The sequence below is a fragment of the Cynocephalus volans genome, chromosome 8, assembly GCF_027409185.1.
Source record: "Cynocephalus volans isolate mCynVol1 chromosome 8, mCynVol1.pri, whole genome shotgun sequence".
NCBI classification, from domain to species: Eukaryota; Metazoa; Chordata; class Mammalia; order Dermoptera; family Cynocephalidae; genus Cynocephalus; species Cynocephalus volans.
In genome coordinates, this window is record NC_084467.1 from 72,834,542 (window position 1) to 72,857,006 (window position 22,465).

General features: G+C 36.4%; 1 pseudogene; it reads right to left on the reverse strand.

Moving 5' to 3' along the window:
- Window positions 1–13,778: 13,778 nt before the first annotated feature.
- On the reverse strand, window positions 13,779–14,426 carry LOC134384185 (high mobility group protein B1-like; annotated as a pseudogene).
- Window positions 14,427–22,465: the final 8,039 nt, after the last annotated feature.

Consider the following 22,465-nt stretch of genomic DNA (forward strand, 5'->3'; position numbering starts at 1 on the left):
TAGTTAAGATTTACGAATAGGACTATTACATGGCAATCCACAGGATCACCTTGATTTCCTATCCCTGAAATTCCCTTTAATTCTTCCTTTCATTCATTCATTTATTCAGTGAACCTTCATTAAAAGTCTGATTCAGATTTTGAGCCCCCTTTAAGTATTGAAAATTATACATATAAGAGATCAGTTTTTAAAAAATCATTGTGTTTTTACTTCTTAAAAGTAACTTTATTACTTTTTTCATCTACCCTGCTGAGTTTCTGCTTTTATTGTTGTTATTTTTTTTTTACTTTAACATTTATTTTACTTGTTGTGGGGTATAGTGTGTTGTTTCAATACACGCATACACTGCACAATGATTCGCTAAGGGTAGGGTAGCATAGTTTTGTACCTGTTAGTCCACCACTTTATTTCTATTAAGAAAAAGTGTGGTTTTTCAGAAATAGAGGGCTACCCTGTACATTTTTAACTTTGACAGTGACATTCGGGGATGTTTTGTGGGAGGACAGAATTTATCCTCATGTTAACTTCAAAAGGTCAGGTATGTACCTTAATCCTCATTTGTTTCCATTACAAATATGTTAGGAATCCATAGCCTTATATAAACTATCAAATAGTCAGATTTTGTGAGCAAATCCATGTCCATTCTGTTATAACTTTAGCACCAACTGTTTCATTGTTAAATTCCACAATGAAGGGGCCACTATCACCCACCAAAAATCAAGTCTACTAGGATTTTAACAATTTGAAAACAATCTTGCTTGAAACCAATGAATTCTTATAATCTCTCTTTTTATTTTTGCCATTATTTGCTAAAGAAAAGGATCATATTGGATTGTAATGTCACATTATAAATTTTCTGTCAACTTTCCTGTTTAGTCCTTGTAAGAATGTTACTAAAAATCAGATTGAATTTCTCTTGAAAGAAGGCTATAGACTGTGATTTCATAAGTAAAAGCATGTTATGGCTAATGAACCCATATTTAATGTTGTAATACAGTCAGGTTATCTGGTATACATATTCTTTGGCCATAGAAATAGAGTGTTACAGAAACAATATTACCTTTTTTCCAAAATACAATTAGTTGCGCTGTCATTAAAAATAAACAAACTGAAGATTAGAAAAGAAAATCCAACAAAGAAGTCAAACCTTGGGCTACAAAATGCAGTGCAGGGTAAAATGTTGCCATGAAAAAGAGGACAAATTCTTACTAAGATTTGTAGCTTATTGTCTGTTCAAAACAGTCATTGAGGGATATTCAGTTGGCACAAGAGAAAGAGGAAGCAAGAATCGTTCATCAGGTAAGTACTGCGTGACAGTTACAGTGTCCCCCAAAATTAAGTGCAAGGGTCTTCATGAGGAGATTAGACATGAGGAAAGAGACTCAGAAAAGCTAAGAATCTTGCCCATAGTCATCTGTGCAGGACGAATACACCAATGACTATCACAGCTGAAACTTCTTGAGTGTCAGGTATTTTCTATTCTAACTCTTAGAACAAATTAGAGAACTGAGACTTAGAGAGGCCCTGTCCCCTGCCGAATGTCACTTCAGAACTGATCATTTAATCTCTCTGGTGTGTCACTTTCCTTCCAGAACAAAACTAACAAGTTTTTCTTCTGGTCTGCTCCTTAGCAAGAATGTCAAATAATCAGAATATAGTGTACTTGCTGCCAGCTTTCTTTTCTGTGTTCCTTTCTCCTCTGCACTACCACATGATTTAATTTTCCACTTATAGGTGTGCATAGCTCAGAAAATATAAAGAAATATTTCACTTCCTCCACCCAATATTGTGAAATGAATTCAAATCTGTTTAGCAGTTGTTTGTTGTGTACATACAATGGGTAGGAGAGTTAGGGGTTAGGGATTCAAAGATGACACACATAGTTCATGTTCCTAAGCCAATTTGCAAGCTCAGGGATAGGATACACAGGATTCAATAAGCCCAAATGTGATGTGCACAGATAACATGCTCTTAGTGCACAAAGGAAGGAAAATTCTAACAAATGGGAGGAGAATGAATGGGAGAAGCTCAGGTAAATTTCTTGAGGCCTGTAGCACTTGAGCAGATCTGGAAGGATGATTATAAAAGATTTTAATTAACAGAGAAAGCAAAGGTGGAAAAGACTGCATAAGTCAATGCAGAAACATTCTTACCTTCTAATTATATCCTTAAATTCTTACATTCTCATAGAACATTACCTTTACCAACACAAAGATGATTATACAAGATAATAAATAAGGATACACAGTGACCAAGAGAAAGTGCCCTGTGAGTGAACAGTCTGCCTTCAATCGCTAATGGTGTGGCTGGGACCAAGGGGATTAACTCTCTGCTCTTTAATACCCCCGACTATGCAACGAAGATACAAAGAGCACCACTTCCATCCTGACATTCTTTATTGTTATCTTCATAAGGACTTAATTGAATATAAAGCTGGGCCCAGTGACTGACACATAACAAGCACTGACTAAGTGATTCTAATTTTTTTACAATTATTATTAGTTCTACCAAAAATAATTATCTATAATTAGTAGAAATAATTATTTCTCCTCAAAATCAAGAAGAGGGAATTTTAATATAAAACAAAGTTTTGAACTAAAGATATTTATCTTTAATAGTAGAATTTTTGACTCAGTTAGCTGATGGGAAAAGTAATTTGGAGAAATAAGGGAAATATCTAGCATTTTTCAAATCATGTGATGTAGCTGGCTACAGATTCCAAAGGTTTACATTCTTTGCTCAGTGGCATGCATACCACAGTGATGGTTTGCTGGCTCCGGAGCATTATGCTAATGTCTAGGACATTTCATCTACATATGAGCTTTAAAATTATTTCTAGTGACAACAATATGGTTCCTTGGGTTATTAATGAAAGCATGGAATAAAAAGAACAAACACACCCGCTTGTTCACTAAATAATGATCACTATCACTATTCTTTAAGAGCTATTAAACCAAACTCTATGGATATTTTTGAAAGATGTCTTAATTCTTTCCACTCATTTGCTAAATAAAAAGGAGAGGAATCTCAGGAGTCTTCAAGCAGATGCTCTGTTCTGCAGCTCATAGAATGAGTCTAACCCCAGGTGGAAGAATCTGGAGAAAGCATGCTAATCCTCGCCACACTGGTGGCCCTACCTAACTGTTGCACAAGTTGCAGCATCTGAGGCTGGCTTCTACTCCCGACTGGCTTCATTGCCTTTCCATAACTCTCTCACATCTGAATGTTATTCAAAGAGAATGCTATAATTTGTCCTGCTATAAGCATCTGGCACACCAAGTCAGCACACAAACCCTCCTGCTGATCCCCAGAAATTCTGCAAGCACTAGCATCTCTTCAGCACCAGTAAATCACTACTTGGTAATTATTTTATTTTATTTTGCACATACAGACTCTACTTGCATCTAATAATATTTGTTTAATTAACATAATAGAAACAATTTTTACCTTCTAACTATATCAAAGAAAATTTCCCTTTTACCGCACCATTTTGGAACATTTATTTACAATATACTGGGATTATAGTTATGTCTTTAAGGTAGCAATTTTTTAATGGAGATAAGAAGACACTGTTTCCCTAAGTTTATTTTGCTACAGCTGTGTTTGCCATTTTTTTAAAGGAAGCCTCTGCTCAGAAAATGTGGAAGAAACAATCTATCTCAAAACCTTCATGTTCTTGACTGTTCAAAAATTCTTTAAATAAAATATAATATGGAAGCTGTGTTGTGCATGTCAAGACCATTTCACTGTTGAGCCTTCACAGCCAGAAAACAGGCTCAAAATAATTAGACTTGAATAAAATGACTTCATCCACTTTTCTCTCTAATGAGGAGACAATTATTATAAGCAGGCCGTAAGTACCCAGACAGCAAGTATAGATTTTTTATAAAATTAATTCAGAAAATGGGCACTATCTTCTTAAAAATCTCTTGCTCCTAAATCATCTCTCTCTCTACATATTTTTGCATGAAACAGAGTATATGAAGAAAAATGAATGCAATCTATAGCAGTTTAACAATACATTTACCTGAATTATCAGATTTTTCATAACTAGCTCATTAGAAGCAATAAAATTCAAAGGAGAATGATCCTAGTACAAGGATGTGTTTAAGTCTCTGATATTTCGGGGGAGATTTTTCCATTAATCACACATGAAACATGCAGCCGCTCAACAATGGACAACTGTCTGGTGCTTCCAAGAAACACAGAAACAACCCAGGGTCACCTCAGCAAGTTTGCACTGGACCAAGGATAATAAACTCATGAACGAAAGCCAGATTTTCCGTCTGGAGGAAAAGATGAACACTTTTAAACAGTGGTGCTCATCACCAAGGAAACTGCGATCGAGTAACAATTTTTTAAGGAGATAGCAACACAGAGAACATTGCAGTAAATCAGCCTAAACTGGAAACACGGTTTGTATTGCACTGAATTTTCCTACATGTCAGCAAACTACCTGTTGTAAGGCCCTACTATGGTTGAAGTGATCCACTCCCCAACACTTCCATAGATGCACAAAAGTACTAACTGATCTATTGATTATGTGTTTTCAGAAATGCAGACTCTTAGTGGGTTCTTTAATCTTACTGATAGATATCTCTTCGAAGTGAACAATTTATATGGGGTCATCTCCCTTGCCCTTTGTACCTTCTTGTCTTTATCACTCACTTGAGACATGTAGCAGCTCATCCTAGACCAATGATATCCATTATGACTGTACTGAGAACTGTAATCCAACGCAGTATCTTTCTCTCAACATCCTCTCTCCTCCCAATTAAGGATGTTAAGCTTTTTTCTCTGATTTTCATCACTTAAAACTTTGTTGCTCTCCTCTGAAGCAAACTCACAAATATATTTAATCATCTTTCCCATTTCCTTCTCTCTTTCAACTCTTTTCCAGTTACCTGACTCAAATTTCTGTTCCATTTTCTGTTTTTTTTCTTGTATTCCACAAATGTCCCTAATTTGAGCAAAATATATAAGAATAATACTAATAAAATGCAGCTATATTTTCAAACATGATTATATGCAATTAAAAATTTTTTTCTAACTCAAATGTTCCTGGAAATATCCTGAATTCCATTTCAGAAGTTCTATGAAATGTCTCAACTATTTCTTCCTTCTCCTTTAAGTGAGTAAGCTTTTTATTAAGCCATATATATTCAAAATAAATAAGACACTATGTTATCCAATTATTATTCATGTTGCCATACTATTGTCATCTTAGACCATCCAGGCTTCCATAACAAAATACCATAGACTTCGTGGCATATAAAGAACAGAAATTTATTTCCTATAGTTCTGAAGGCTGGGAAGTCCAAGATCAAGGCAGATTTGGTGTCTTGTGAGGACCCTCTTTCTGGCTATACATGGTGCCTTCTTGTTGTATCCTCACGTGGTAGAAGGTGTGAAGTCTCCCTCAGGTTTCTTTTATAAGGGCACTAATCCCACTCATAAGGGCTGTGCCCTCATGACCTCATTACTTCCCAAAGACCCTGCCTCTCAGTATAATCATCTTGGGCGTTAAGATTTCAACTTATAAATTCGGGGGGGATACAAAAATTCAGACTATAGAAATTGCCTTTTTCCTCATAACATACTCGTATAAACTCTTAAACTATATTATGTGCTAATTAGACTTTAAAAGTTAATTTAAAAATCTAATTACAATGTTCAAATAACTAATTCATTAGGAAACTTTCAGAAAATAACTAATTTCTAAGTTAAGGGCTTATTATGTAACTGTACTAAATCACAAATCTCAAATCCAGTTTTTTAATTTGATGTCAGTATCAAGATACTTCATATTTTTGCTAGGCTACTCTCCACATTCAAGTTATCTCTAATGACCATATCAAAATAGAACACATCTGAATGTAAAATCAAAAATTAAACCACACACATGAAACAAATAGCCAACAGAAAATGTCCCTGAGAAATGCCTTATAATTCTAAAATAAATGTGAAAATACATTTTCACATAAATACTGCTTATAAAATTAAATCAGTTGTGAAAAATAAGGGAATAATTTGAAAGAACCAGTAATAAGATTGATGGGAAAATTTCACTCTTGCTTTAGCTCTAGATGTCATATCCAGCCAAATAAGTTAGACTGAACTTTATTGTTATGATTTCATTCTGGTCAAAAGAACTGAAGTAAAATAGAAAAAGATGATTGAATGAAGTCTAAATGAATTAAGTACAACTCCTTATACAACTCATAATTAATATAAATTTAATGTCCTCTCTGTGTAACAAAACTTTTCATCATAGACATAGGCCCCAACTAACACTCCTCATGTGTTGCAAGAATGAATCACTTCCTCACCCATCCTAAAAATCAGACAATTGACTTTTGGTAGCCAACTCGGAACATCTACAAGAGATTTGGCAAACAGGTTCCAACTGTGATGAAAAATCTTTTTCATTGGACCCTGAGTCCCAGAGTACTGTGTTAAGGATTCTAAGGTCCCCATGTGATACATGACAAAGAACAGTCAGCATACTTAGTCAATAGCTGCTCCAGGACTCCTCTAGTACTAAAATCCATAATAACAAATAACTGGCACTCAAGTTGCACCATCTCCTTCTTTGCCCTTGGCAGGTGGCAGCAGTAATCCCTTCCATGGGCAGGGAAGGAGACCATGTAATATGAGTGTCATTCATTTGCTATCATTGATCCAGAGAGTTTTTGAGAAGTGCTTTATGTTACTCAGAGGTACAGAAGTTTTTCCCTTATTTCTTGTCATGTTCACAATGTCTGCATCCCTCTATCCACTGTCCTGTGAAGACTCTGTTCCAATGTCACTAGGGGAGGTGCTACCACTGATGTAGCAAAACATATTTTTTGCGTAGAATTAGAATGAAAATCATTTTTCCATAAAAAGACTATGCATGACAATTATATATAAGTATATTTGTTCAACAAATATTGAGATAATACACTATAGTTACTACTAATATATATACTAAACATAGTGTATTATCTTAAAGTTAGATATGTACATATATCATATTTTAGTAATAGGTTTTATGATGATTTCAGGTTTAATATTTAAACTTTGGATAAAATTCTCCCATGGGAAAATGTAAAAACACCATGGATTTTTATATGAAACAAGTCCTGGCTCCACCACTTACCAAGCATGCTAACATGTCACCTTTCTTCTCTGAGTCTTTATGTTTTCAAAATATCAAAGGGTTTCAGACTTCAGAGGGCTGTGTGGGACAAATCAAATATGATATTAAAAATGCTTTATGGACTGTAAAAATGCTATCAAACACAGGTGTCTCAAGTAATATGTTACCTTCCTTTTCTCACTCCTACTCACATTGCTTTCTCATCCTCAGTTGTATTTAAAGCTGTCCAAACAGACTCCCCAAATGGTTGGCTTTCAGTCTGGAAGTTTCAAATGAAGCTTTTGGGTATGCATCTTTTCTTCTGAGGACAGGCTCAGGGCAAAGGAGAGGTGATTTTAGTGGACTGGCTGCCTGGATGGCACTTAACTGGGTATTGTTTTCAGGGAGTCATACAGAGAAATGTAAAGACCAGTAATAAATGTCACCCTAGCTTGGATGCTGGACACAATGGAGGTGTTGAGGAACAACTGAGGTTAAAACTGCTTGGAAAATTAAAATTTTAATAAAAGGGCATTACTTTAAGGTGAAAGGAGGGACTTATCCTAATTGGCACTTTGTCAAAAAGAATAATGCAAAGTAAATGGTCCTAAGAGCAAACTGCCATCCTTTGTAGTTTGTAATTTGTAATCACTGATGATAATTTCAGTTAACAGGCCACTAGACGGACAGTCACAAATACCAGGAAGAGGACATACAAGGACAATTCATATTAAAGTGAGGACTGCATACTTGGACACAGGAAGTAAACGCTGCAGGTCACAAAAACCACACTCAGGAGAAAGTTACTAATAAACAGTGGAATCATTTGGATATCTACACCAGCAGTCATCAAACTAGGTCATCCACAGGCTGGACCTATTTTTGTAAGATAAGTGTCAAGTGTAAGAACATGGCCATGCCCACACACTTACTATTGTCTGTGGCTGCTTTTGCTCAACAAGGACAGGGTTGAGGAGCTGTGACAAAGACTGCATGGTCTACAAATCCTAGAATATTCACTCTCTAGCCCGTTAAAAAAAGTTAGCTGACCCAATTAAGACTAACTCTTAGAATGAAAATAGTGAAGAACTAGAAGCAAGAAGGATTATTCAGTAATTCGATTCAGTTGTTATGTGTATTGCCATTATTTAATTCAGTCAGCAAATAACTGACAAAAATGTGGTAGGCACTATGAGAGAAGCAAATTAGAGAGAAGTATATTAGAGCAGGTGTCCCACGGTAGTGAAGAGAGCTTGGTACTATAAAGAACTGAGCTTGAAACCAACTTTAATGAATTAAGTGGCTTTGGGGAAGCACCTCCCCACCCTGCCCCAGTCAATATGCAGATTGTTGTAGCCAACAAGAGGGGAGGATGTTATTTAGAATCTGAAATTAGAAATTCAAACAAATTTATCTACATCATTGATGCTTTGCCTGGTAGAGCCTGATGCATTGTAAGCATGCAACAAATCTTAGTATTATTATTGCTTATATATGTCTATTATATAATTATTAATACATAAATCTATTATTTATATATTTATATTATTTCCCAATCAGTTTCTTCTTTTGTATTTTTGCCTTCAAATGTTTTTGGCATTTATGACCGCAAACCAAATTTTAATCCTCTAGACATGGAAAATAAGTGATATTTTCAGTTTTGTCATTGAAACAGTGATACAAAACTGATTGACTTTTTCTTTCTGGGGCAGAGGAGGGAGACACCAAATTAATTGAATTAATCATTTACCTAACCACCATTTACCAAGACATACATAAAACAAACTGACTTTTATAAAATCCCTGCAAATATGGACCAGACACAAGATAAGACAAACCGACTTTTATAAAATCCCTGCAAACCCATCATTACAGACATTAACTGGGTCAATTTTGCCTGGAGGCAGGATTATTTTTTCCCACACTGCTCTTGTATCTCCCAGATTAACCCAATTTTTTTTTTAAAGTATCACATTAACAATATATTCAAATGTCTAAATGTTTATAAGCTGCTTTCAAAAGTACATTCAAAAGTAGAAACAAGGTTTTCAGGAAGCAAGGTAGGAAGCATGAATGAGTGTTCACTAAACATAGCATGAGGCACTTGCTCTAAAGGCAAAAGGATTAACCAAGCAGTAACATCATTAGCTACATTTGGGCCAAGCAGTGGAGATAACAGGACGTGCGATAACCCTGCAAAAACGAGGAATCCATTTTCAGTTTAGACTCCAAGCAGGAAAATACTACTGCCACCTCTTGAAGTACATTGTTCTTTTTCTCAGAAGCTTGAGAAATCACGTTACCCAGGAGTAAGTGAATCTGGGGTGCTGTTTCTGTGCCTCTTCATGCAATTTGATGGGCATCTAAAGCTATTGCTATAGGTCTCTGGGTACTTCAGTTTCTATTGCCTAAAATATACTTCCAAAATCAGAAAACATGAGCTTAACTTTTATAACAGCTGAAGAAGAGTTTACAGCCTTAGAAGACATAGCCCTGTAATTCCGAAATAACACAAAAAGTATTTTAAAATTTTTCCTTCCCCATCCTTCCTTCTTCCAACTCATAGCATTTTCCCGGGGGAAGACTTGTAAAAGCTTCTCAACAGAAGAGAAAATTCTTAGGAGATAAATGGACAATTATAGCCACATCAATGAAACTTAAAAATCAGACAAATGCATAAAAAGGAAGTGGATGTTGTTCCTGATTTATACATTCACATCTTAACAGATGAAAGATCCTCTCACAGAGGTCTGCCCTGACATGATGTAACCCCCACTGTCATTTCATATTATATTCACCAGCTTTATTGTCTTCATAGTGCTTTGTATCTATCTGAAATTGAGGTTTTTTTGTTTACATGGTTACTGACTACCCCCCATCCATCATTTGAATGTAGACACTGTGAGATCAGAGCCTTTTCTCCATTTAGCTCAGTATCTGGCACATGGTGGACTTTGTATAATATGTGATGAATAAATGAGTGAATGAGATGTTCCATGGCAGTGTTTATCTTCCACCTCTGGTTGACAACCCACCAAGGATGTGCATCTATCAAGAAGTAAACATGTGCTCTAATCTTACAACTTGGGGGCATTCTCTCTTGGACTGCAGCAACAGGTCTCCTACAAATGTACATGGAAAGCAATTTGAAAACTCTAATGCACTAGACAAATAGAGACCTTCTAATGAATACTTTTATTTAATAATCAGAATGACCATTAGATATTGTCTAATTCACTGTTCTTTATATATCATTGGACAAATTAAAGTTAAGTGATTTTTTTCCCCCAAGGTCCCAAGCTAGTCTCAGATTAAGCCAACATGAAATGCCATGTCTTCCAATTCCAAGCCCAGTGCTCATTTTACTATAACCAAGTAGGCACCATTATTTCTGGGCAAAGGAATAAATAATTATTGAGTACCTATCATGTTTTCAGGCACTTTGCTAAGTATTTATGGTAGATAATGTGTTTTGTCAGCCTAACAACCATTTCTTCATTTTTTCTTCCTTGCAGAATTCCAAATTTTTTAGATGAGCAGCCCGACACTAGGTTCAAAGTGGGATTCTGTTTAGTTTAAACCAATTCACGCTTAGCAGTTCCCCTAACAACAGTCATTGGTCCAGTGGTGGCTATGTGATATAATTTGGTCAATGAAACTGAAGGGAAGGACATGCGCCATGCCTGGAGAAGATGGTTACCTTTCTCTCTCTCCCTCCCTCTTTCTCTCCTCCCTCCCCCATTCTCTGCTTGTTATAAACAGGGAGACCTGCAGCATGGATTGCTGTTGGCAGCCATCTTGTGGCCATGAAGGAATCTATCCTTAGGATGAAATTAGTGCAGAGAACAGTAATGTCACTATTTACATTAGAGATCAGCACAAGGTTTTTCTGCAAAGGATCAGATAGTAAATATTTTAGTTTTGTCAGCCAGATGGTCTGTAATTCCTGTGGTAAATGTTCAACTCAGCCAATGTAGTACAAAAGTCACCAGAATGTCATGACTGTGGTTCAGAAAAATTTAACTTCAAAAACAGTCATTGGGCTATTTACATCACTGAAACATTTTGACATCATTGAGCCACAGGTTATATCTTTCCTGGAGCTCATGGAGCTCATTCTACATATTAACTCCCAATTATTTGAGATGATAAATTTTCTTATTATTTAAACCAGTTTTGGTAAGAGGGTTTTAAAGAATGTTATTATTAAAACTAAATCAACATATCTGATTCAGTACTTCATATGCATTATTAATTATAATATTCACAAAACTCATAAATTTAGTATTAGTAGACTCATTCTTAAGATGAGAAAATAGAACCAAAGGTTCAGAGTTATTTAATTGTCAAAACCAGTATCTGAACACATGTTTGTCTGACCTTCTACTCTATAATTACCCAACTCTCAATTATCTATTCCTCAGCACTTAAAAGTAGAACAGCTGTTGCTTCAGTCAGGTTCCAAATCCCCTACAAGCACATCAAACAGAAAGTGATTTAATACAGTAAATGTGTGCTGACAAAATCTTTGAAAGGACTGGAGGAATGGATATCAGTGGACTGGCCTTAAACTTTTAGTTTCAAGGTCAAATACATGAAATCCAAAGGTCAAGCAACAGCTACTGCTATCAATTCCTACCACTATAGCCACCAGGCCTCACACAAATGGCACTGGTGACTGCTCCACAGAATGTTGGGTTGCATCACTTATGAATAATCACAACTTTGCAGCTTACCTGTCAGCAGCTACAGCTGCAAGAAAATGATCTCTGCCTAACTTCTAATTTCTGAATCTCATACAAGTACATCTAAGTGATGGAACATAGCTGCAAAGGAGTCTGGAACGTATACCTTTTAACCTCTCCAAATAGGAAGGACAGATGTAGATTAGTAAGGCTTCTACTCAGAAGACTGAGTAAAGTTCCTTAGAATGGCTTGACATGTATTCCCACACCTGTAGAAGAATGAAGACTTCAAGGCAGTTACAAAAATTTTAAAAAGCATGGAAGGGCTATTTCCCTAGTCTCAGCCCTACTGGCTGAGCCACAATAATGACTTCATAGTAATTTTTTATTGTATATATGAGGGAAAGTAATGTGTTCATTATTGAAATAAAAGTGATTCATATGTATAAATCTTGCCCTTGGCAAAATAAATTATCAGAGCCCATGCCAATGGGAAAGATGGCAGGTCCATGATGCTAAAAGCCAAGTCCCGTAAAATGATAGGTAAGCAGCTTTCTTTTATTCAGAAGAATTTATGTTTTATGGCTCAATAATGGCGAGGTATTGATCTTCCAAATGAGACACTGTGGCTACTGTAAATAAATTAGATAGGTGTTTAATTGACCTAAAAATATATTCTCAGTTATTTAAAGCATGTGGTACTTTGTGCAGGCACACATTCCAGGGGTGCTATGTGGAAGAACAGAACTGCCAGTACAAAGAGCACACTGGGAATTCATTCCCAAGCTCTTTCCTTAACACACTACAGGTTTAGGGGTAACTCCCCTTCTCTCACTCTCAATTTCACAGCTCTGAAATTTGGGGATACTAGCATGAGAATATTAATGAAAAAATGTTTGTGGAATGATGTGCACATCTTGAAGAACATTATACTCTATATTCAGGAATATTTTTATTCATGATGAGATAGTGTCAGATGCATAAATTTGGGTTCTTTGAATTATTGGCATACAGAAAAGCAGCAAATCTAGGTCAACAGAGACCTTTTTCTTAGACTGCCTTTACTATGAATAAAACACAAAGGAAAACTCTTCTAACTTTCTCAGAAAAAAAAATTGTCAACTTCTATAAATATTTCAATAAATAATCTTCCTCCAGGAGGATATAATTTTAAGGCAGGTTCAGTGTCCTTTTAAAAATAAGTTTGTAGGTCTCACTGTCTTACATTTTCAAACTATCCTTTGGCAACAAGAACTGTTTATGTGTATTATTAAACAAGTTCCAGGGCTGTGCACAGAATTCACTTCTGTGTATCTTATTTTAATCTGATGCTACCAAATTTCCCATAAACTGAAAAAAATGCATAAATTTCAAGTTCAATGAGATTTCCACATTCCTTGGAAATTAGAGAGCTGAACTGAGTTTTATATAAGATTATTCAATAGCAAAAACAGTCTTATTTCAAAATGACATTGAAAGCACTGTCTTCTGCAAATCAACTGATGACTAAAAAATAATTCTATTTAAATTTTTATAAACTTGCTTGGGTGCTATTGTGAAATAGTTATTGGCTAACTATGCCTGACTTATTGATCTATATGATAAAACCATTATTTTAAAATACATTCTTCCCAAAATGCTATTTCTGCATATTTTTTTAACCACACACAGGTCTACTTAACTCTTTCACGACATAGATCCTACTCACTGAGTTATGGTTAACATGAATTTTGGAAATTTCCCTATTTTGATATGTCAGGAGAGAATAATTTATTAGCAGGTTTTATTTGTAGGAGTGGTATGGATTCAGGATCAATGAGTGTTTTGCAGACTGCAAACACAGATTTCTTTATTTATTTAAAACAAATCTTGCACAGCCTTACATTTCCATCCTTTTCTTTAAAAGGAGTGAGATGTGTATAAGGGGGTTAAACGCTTTTGTAAACAAGCAAAAAAACTGTTCTAGAACCAACTTATTCTTCGTTTTCTTCTTCTTCTTTTTCTTCTTCATCCTCTTCCTCCTGCTCATCCTCTTCACCCTCCTCATCTTCCTCCTCGTCTTTCTTTTTCTTGCCTTTTTCAGGCTTGACAACTCCCTTTTTTGCTGCACCAGGCTTTCCTTTAGCTCAGTGTGCAGCAATATCCTTTTCATATTTTTCCTTCAGCTGAGCAGCTTTCTTTTCATAAGGCTACTTATCATCTGTAGCAGCACAGTTCCACATCTCTCCCATTTTTTTTGCAACATCACCAATGGAAAGGCCAGGATGTTCTCCTTTGATTTTGGGGAGATACTCAGAACAGAACAAGAAAAAGGCCAAAGGAGGCCTTTTGGATGCATTGGGATCCCTGAGCTTCTTTTGTGTTTTCCCCTTAGGAGGGATATAGGTAGGTTTTCATTTCTCTTTCATAGCAGGCCTCGTCCGTCTTTGCCTTGTCTTCAAATTTTCCTTTATCTTTAGCAGACATGGTCTTCCACCTCTCTAAGCACTCCTTAGAAAGCACCAAGATGCTGACTAAAGTATCTGGTGCGGCTTCTTGTGCTCCTCCCAGCAAGTTTGCACAAAGAATACATGTGATGACATTGTGCCTCTCAGCCTCTTAGGAACTCCTTTGCCCGTGTTTGGTTATTTTTTCTCAGGGAGGCACAGAGTCGCCCAATGCCCGTCTGGCTCTCACTTGCCTTGGTGCTGTCTCTTTGGAGCTCAATGTACTGCAATTGTTCAAAAGCAGCTTTAAAGTGTCACCTCCTTTTCCAGGATGGGTTAAGTAAAATAACAGCTTCACCACGTCCTTTAATGTGTCCAAGCAAAGAAAGGAAAAGTTTCTGGGCTGCCTCCTGATAAATTCTCTCTATGCAATGCTTGTGTTCATAGTAAGCAAAATAACATTCACCATGAGCTGACCAGCCACCAGCTCTGACATTTGTCAATATCACTTTAAAAACCTAAGTGTGGGAAGGTAGGAAATCAGAAGGGAGCAAAAACTCACATTTTATTTGCAGCAAAGTGCTTGTACCACGCGGTCTACCCCTCCCTGAAAGCATGGACTATGTGTTATCACCCTTGATAACAAATACTACTCATTAAGCAATTCTGTGGTAGGTTCTGTAGTTCCAAGGGGGAGGAAATACGAAGATGTGCTGGACACATCAAATGCTTAGAATCTACTTGGATCACCACCACATGAAATAGTAAACCATGAATGCACAGCCAGCTAATGGCACTTTAGAAAATACCACTGGAAATGTGGTCTGGGTGTTGGTGAGAAACACGCATGCACACATGTGTGCACATATATGTTCACACACATGACTAGAAGAGGCATTGTGCCTGACAGGAAAGTCACAGAAGGAAGACATCTATGGTGGGGGAAAAAATGGAAAAATGGTAAAAGTAATACTTACAGTCTCTTCTACCCCAAATAAACTAAAAGGTTTCTAAATGTGCATTTCAAATTTTGAGAGTAAACAAGGCCAAATGGAAGCTGAAGGCAACAGTCAGAGAGGAGGGAAGAGACTACCCAACCCAGGACAGGAAGTAGCACAGACTCCATTCTGGGGCTCAGGAAAGCCCACCTCCATGGCAAGGAAGCACAAGTGAGATATCCCACTTTTGATTCATCCTCAACAACTTAATAAACTTTCACAAAGTCAGTAATGGGGCAATGTAGCTTCCTATCTGCAAACTTCAAGTTATGTTAGTTATCAATGTTTTAAAAGATTTAAGCATGTTAATATAATACTGTGCCAATAGTGCTTACAAAACATGTGTGTATGGAAGAGACATCACTTATTTCAATGAAATAAATATCCCTGAATACAACACATTGCAATCAAAGAAGCATATCCATAAAATATTAACAGTGAAACTTCATGCCAGAAAGCCCAGAGAGAGAGAGAGCAGGAGAGAGAAAGAAAGAGAGAATACATATGCTATTTTGGGGTAGAGTATAAGGCTGTAGATATATTCAATAAGAGCTATATTATGAGTTCATTTCTTCCCAGGGAGAAATTTCTGTGTTTGGGAGGTGCCACAGCTTGAATATTTGTACCCTCCAAACTCATGTTGAAGCTTAATCTCTAATGTGTCAATATTGAGAGATGGGGTCTTTAAGAGATGATTGGGTCATTATGGATTAATGGATTAATGAATTATCATGGGAGTGGCCTAATGGCTTTATAAGAAGAGAAAGAAAGACCTGAGCTAGTATTATCAATAAGAATCTTTAGTTTTAGCTTCCTCACCATGTGATGCCTTGTGCCACCATGGGACTCTTCAGAGAGTCCCCACCAGCAAGAAGGGCTTTGCCAGATGCTCCCCCTTGACCTTGGACTTCCCAGCCTCCAGAACCATAAGAAATAAATTTTGTTTCTTTATAAATTATCCAGTTTCAGGTATTCTGTAATAAGCAACAACAACAACAAAAAAAATGTTTTGTAGATGAGAGAATTAAATAGCTGGTCTTTTAACAGAGGCATCTAGAAAGTGAAAAAGGAACTTTAAGGGAATGTGGTGGGAAGGGTATCAGTAAGTTTCTAATTAAGGAAAAAGCTCAGGCAAAATCTCCAGTGTTCTACATAGTGCTCAGGAGAATGCCTACTCATGATTTAATATAAAACATTGAATTGCATAAAATCTTATATTGAATTCCCAAGACATTTGTAGAATGCAGTATGGCACACTAACGTGGTAGAGATGACATAAAACAAACTCTCTACACAAATACTCATGGGAGAGGAAGAACAACCTCACAGAACTTCAAAAAAAAAAAAAAAACCTTAACTTTTAATGTATGCAAACACATATGTTCTGAGCATGGGCAGGATTACAAGTATGTAGAGTATAAGATTTGGGAAACAATGGGAAAGCTTACATCACCGCCACCACCTACCACCCACAATCCAGCTCATCAACAGGCAAGCTGATACTGAGACTTATACAATTAAATATTCATTCTTTTGGCTTAAGTGTTATCTTCTCTTAATAGCCCATAATCCCAAGATTTATAAATTAAGCCTTATGAGACATTTATATATTAAAGGGAATAAATTCATAAGTCTTTCTTAAGATATAGAATTTTGGTGGGTTGGAGGGTGGAGAAATATGTGAAAAAATATATGGGTACTTAGGAGAAGGTGGTAAAGGTTAGGGAAGGCATTTAGAATAAAATGAAGAGAGAAGTTTACAGTAACTTTATTCCTAGACTCAAGGAAAACCTTTATAGAAATCTGACTGTATAGTGAGGAGCCAAACAGCCTCTTATTTGATCAAAAATGTTTTCATCTAGCTTTTCACAATAAACATTTATTTACTTTGTTTTAATGTATTCTCTTTGGGGGGAAGGGAGAAGATGGCAGAGTAGTCGGTTCCTGGTGTCACTCTCTCCCACAGAGTGACCAATTTACAGCTTTTGAGGAGCAGCAACAGTGGACCCAAAATCTGTGCTAAGACAGACAGGAGCCACATGCCACAGGACCCCAGTTCAGGTTGCTCTCCATTTCCTAAAGACACTTTTAAGCTTTCGAGCTTTTGAGCCCACACGCCCCGAGCCTGCCGCCAGAGAAGGCAGGTAGGGCTGAGGCGCAACTTCCTGTGCAGGCTGTCCCTGAGCAACCTGGGAGGCACTGGTTCCCAAGACTCGAGCCAGACAAGCCGGTGAAGGCTGACGGGGCGGGACTTTTGGCCCAGGCTGTTTGTCTCATGAGGAAATTGAGAGGCTCTGGACTCCAACGCCACCAGACCAGCTGGTGAAGGCAGGTCCAGGCTAGTTTTTGCTGTCCAGAAGAAGCAGACCCTTCAGGATCCAAGCCATACATCAGGGTGAAACGAGTGAACTGAGATACCCCCAGCCACAATGACAAAAAACGAAAGGAAAGAAACCAGAAATATGAAAAATCAAGAAAGTAAATCACCACCAGAGGATATTAATAACTTACAAGTGCTAGATCCTATAGAATAGGAAGGCTTTGAAAAGACAGACAAGGAATTTAGAGTAACTATTCTAAGGAAACTAAATGAGATACAAGAACACTCAGTGAAACAACACAATGAAATGAGAAAAAACATACAGGATCTGAAAGAAGAAATGTACAAAGAAATCAATGCCTTGACAAAGAACGTAGCTGAACTTGTGGAGCGGAAGGATTCATTCAATAAAATAAAAAAGCACATCAAAGAGTTTAACCAGCAGACTTGAACAAGCAGAAGAGAGAATTTCTGACCTTGAAGACGGGCTGTTTGAATTTCTGACCTGAAGACAGGCAGACCAGAAAAAAGAAAAAAGAATCATAAAAATTGAAGAAAATTTAAGAGAGACAACTGACAACCTTAAGCACTCAAACATCCGAATCGTGAGTATTCCACAAGAGGAGGAAAAAGGAAATGGCATTGAAAACATACTCAATGAGATAACAGCAGAAAACTTCCCAGGTATAGGGAAAGTCACACATCCCCAGATTCAGGAAGCCCAAAGATCACCAAACACATTCAACCCAAAAAGGTCCTCTCCAAGAAATGTGATAATAAAACTGACAAAAATCAAAGACAAAGAGAGAATCTTAACAGCTGCAAGAGAGAAGTAGCAAGTCACTTATCAGGGAGCTCCAATCAGAATAACATCAGACTTTTCATCAGAAACTCTAAAAGCCAGAAAAGAATGGGATGATATATTCAAAACACTAAAGGACAAAAATTGCAAGCCAAGAATACTTTACAAAGCAAGGCTATCCTTCTGAAATGAAGGACAAATAGTATATTTCTAAGACAAACAAAAACTGTGGGAGTTCACTACCACATGACCAGCCCAATAAGAAATTCTCAACGAAGTACTGGGTTTGATACCACAAAAACAACCATCACTACCATGAATACACAAGAAAGAACAATACCTACCAGCAAAACAAAAATGGTAACAAAAGAGAGAAAAAATAGTTTATCTATCACCCCAAGAAACCAACAAATACAGAAAATTTGAAAGAAAGGAAAAAAAGATACTTAAGACATCTAAACAAATATCAATATAATGCTAGGAGTAAATCAAAACCTTTCAATAAAGGTGTTGTAAGGGACTAAGTTCCCCATTCAAAAGACACAGACTGACCGACTGGATTAAAAAGATGGACCCAACAATATGCTGTCTTCAAGAGACTCACTTGACCTGTGAAGACACACATAGACTAAGAGTGAAAGGATGGAAAAAGATATATCATGCAATTAGAAATGAAAAATGAGCCAGAGTAACTATTCTTATATCAGATAAAATAGACTCTAAGGCAAAAACCATTAAAATAGATAAAGATGGCCAATATATAATGGAAAAAAGGATCTATCCATCAAGAAGACATACAATCATAAATATATATGCACCTAATGTTGGAGCAGCCAGATTTACAAAGCAAACACTATTAGATCTAAAGAAAGAAATAGACACTAACACCATAATAGTGGTGAACACCCCACTCCCATCATTGGACAGATCGTCTAGGCAAAAAATCAATGGAGAAACACAAGATCGAAACAAGACTTTAGACCTATTGGATTTGGCAGATATCTACAGAACATTCCACCCAACAATCTCAGAATATTCTTCTCATCAGCACATGGAACATTCTCCAGGATAGATCACATGTTAGGTCACAAATCAAGTCTTAACAAATTCAAAAAAATTGGAATTATTTCATGCATTTTTTTTCTGATCACAATGGATTAAAATTAGAAATCAATAATAAACAAAACTCTGAAAACTATACAAACTCATGGAAATTAAACAACATTCTCCTTAATGACATGTGGGTCCAAAAAGAAATTAAACAGGAAATCAAAAAATTTCTTGAAACTAATGAAAATAATGACACATCATACCAAAACCTGTGGGATACTGCAAAAGCAGTTTTAAGGGGGAAATTTATTGCATTAAATGCTTAGTTCAGAAGAACGGAAAGATGGCAAATAAAGAACCTAACACTTCTCCTTAAAGAACTAGAAAAATAAGAACAATCCAAAGCCAAAGTTAGCACATGTAAAGAAATCATTAAGATCAGAGCAGAACTTAATGAAATTGAAACCCAAAAAATGATACAAAAGATCAATGAAATAAAAAGTTGGTTCTTTGAAAAGATTAATAAAATCGACAAACCTTTAGCAAGACTAACAAAGGAAGACCCAAATAACAAAAATTAGAAATAAAAAAGGTGAAATTACAACTGACATCTCAGAAATACAAGAAATCATTAGAGACTACTATACACAAATATATGCCAACAAATTTGAAAATCTGGAGGAAATGGATAAATTTCTGGATGCATACAAGCTACCAAAACTGAGGCAAGAAGGTATAGAAAATCTGAGCAGACCCATAACAATAAAAGAGATTGAAGATGTTATCAGAAGGCTCTCAACAAAGAAAAGCCCAGGATCGGACATGTTCACTGCAGAGTTCTACCAAATCTTCAAAGAGGAACTGATACCAATTCTCTACACACTGTTCCAAAAGATTGAAACAGAGGCCATTCCCCCAAACTCATTCTATGAGGCAAATATCACCCTGATTCCAAAATCAGACAAAGATACATCAAAAATAGAAAACTACAGGCCAATACCCTTGATGAATATAGATGCAAAAATCCTCAAAAAATACTAGCTAACAGAATACAGCAACACATATACAAAATTATACACCATGATCAAGTGGGATTCATTCCAGGGATGCAAGGTTGGTTCAACGCAAATCAATAAATGTGATACACCTTGTTAATAAAAGCAAAGACCAAAAGCACATAATCATCTCTATTGATTCTGAAAAAGCATTTGACAAAATTCAACATCCTTTCAAGATAAAGACTCTCTACAAGTTAGGCATAGACAGAAAGTATCTCAACATAATTAAAGCCATATACGATAAGCTCACTGCCAATATCATCCTGAACAGGGAAAAACTGAAAGCTTTTCCCTTAAAAACAGGAACTAGACAAGGATGCCTACCGTCACCACTCCTATTCAACACAGCATTGGAAGTACTAGCCAGAGCAGTCAGAGAAGAGGAGGAAATAAAGGGCATCCAGATTGGAAAGGATGAAGTCAACCTGTCCCTTTTGGCAGATGATAAGATCCTATATATTAAACAGCCTAAAGATTCTATAAAAAAAACTCCAAGAGTTGATAAATGATTTCAGCAAAGTTACAGGGTACAAAATCAACACACCAAAATCAGTAGCATGTCTATACTCCACCAGTGCACATGCAGAAAAAGAAAACAAGAAAGCTAACCCATTTATAATAGCCACCAAAAAAATAAAATATTTAGGAATAAAGCTGACTGAGGATGTGAAAAATATCTATGAAGAGAACTACAAACCACTGTTGAGAGAAATTAAAAAGGACACAAGAAGATGGAAAGATATCCCATGCTCTTGGATTGGAAGAATTAACATTGTGAAAATGTTCATATTACCCAAAATGATCTACAAATTCAATGCAATCCCCATCAAAATTCCAATGACATTTTTCTCTGAGATGGAAAAAGCTATCCAGATATTTATATGGAATAACAAAAGACCACACATAGCCAAAGCAATCCTGAGCAAAAAAAATAAACCTGGTGGCATAACACTACCTTACTTTAAACTATATTACAAAGCTGTAATAAACAAAACAGCATGGTACTGGCATAAAAACAGACACATGGATCAATTGAACAGAACAGAGAACCCAGAAATTAACCCATATGCCTACAGCCATCTGATCTTTGACAAAGGCACCAAGTCTACATACTCGGGAAGAAACTGCCTTTTCAAGAAATGGTACTGGGAAAACTGGATAATCATATGTAGGAGAGTAAAACTAGACCCATATCTTTCACCATATACCAAAATCAACTCAAAATGGATTAAAGAATTAAATATACATCCTGAAACAATAAAACTCCTTTAAGAAAACATAGGGGAAACACTCCAGGAAGTATGAGTGGGTACAGAATTCATGAATAGGACCCAAAAAGCACAGGCAACTAAAGGTAAAATAAACAAATGGGATTATATCAAACTCAAAAGCTTCTGCACAGCAAAAGAAACAATCAACAGAGTAAAAAAAACAACTAACAGAGTGGGAGAAGATATTTACAAAATATACATCTGACAAAGGATTAATATCTAGAATATACAGGGAACTCAAACAACTTTACAATAACAAAAAAATAACCCAGTTAAAAAATGGACAAAGGAGCTGAACAGACATTTCTCAAAGGAAGATATATGAATGGCCAACAGACACATGAAAAAGTGCTCAATATCACTCAATATCTGGGAAATGCAAACCAAAGCCACACTGAGATACCATCTTACTCCAATTAGGATAGCTAACATCCAAAAGACTGAGAACAATAAGTGCTGGAGAGGTTGCAGAGAAAAAGCAACTCTCATCCACTGTTGGTGGGGTTGCAAAATGGTGCAGCCTTTACGGAAAATGATATGAAGCTTCCTCAAACAATTACAGATAGATCTACCATATCACCCAGCAATCCCACTGCTGGGAATATACCCAGAGGAATGGAAATCATCATGCCAAATGGATATCTGTACTCCAATGTTTATTGCAGCTCTATATACAATAGCCAAGAGCTGGAACCAGCCTAAATGTCCATCATCTGATAAGTGGGTAAGTAAACT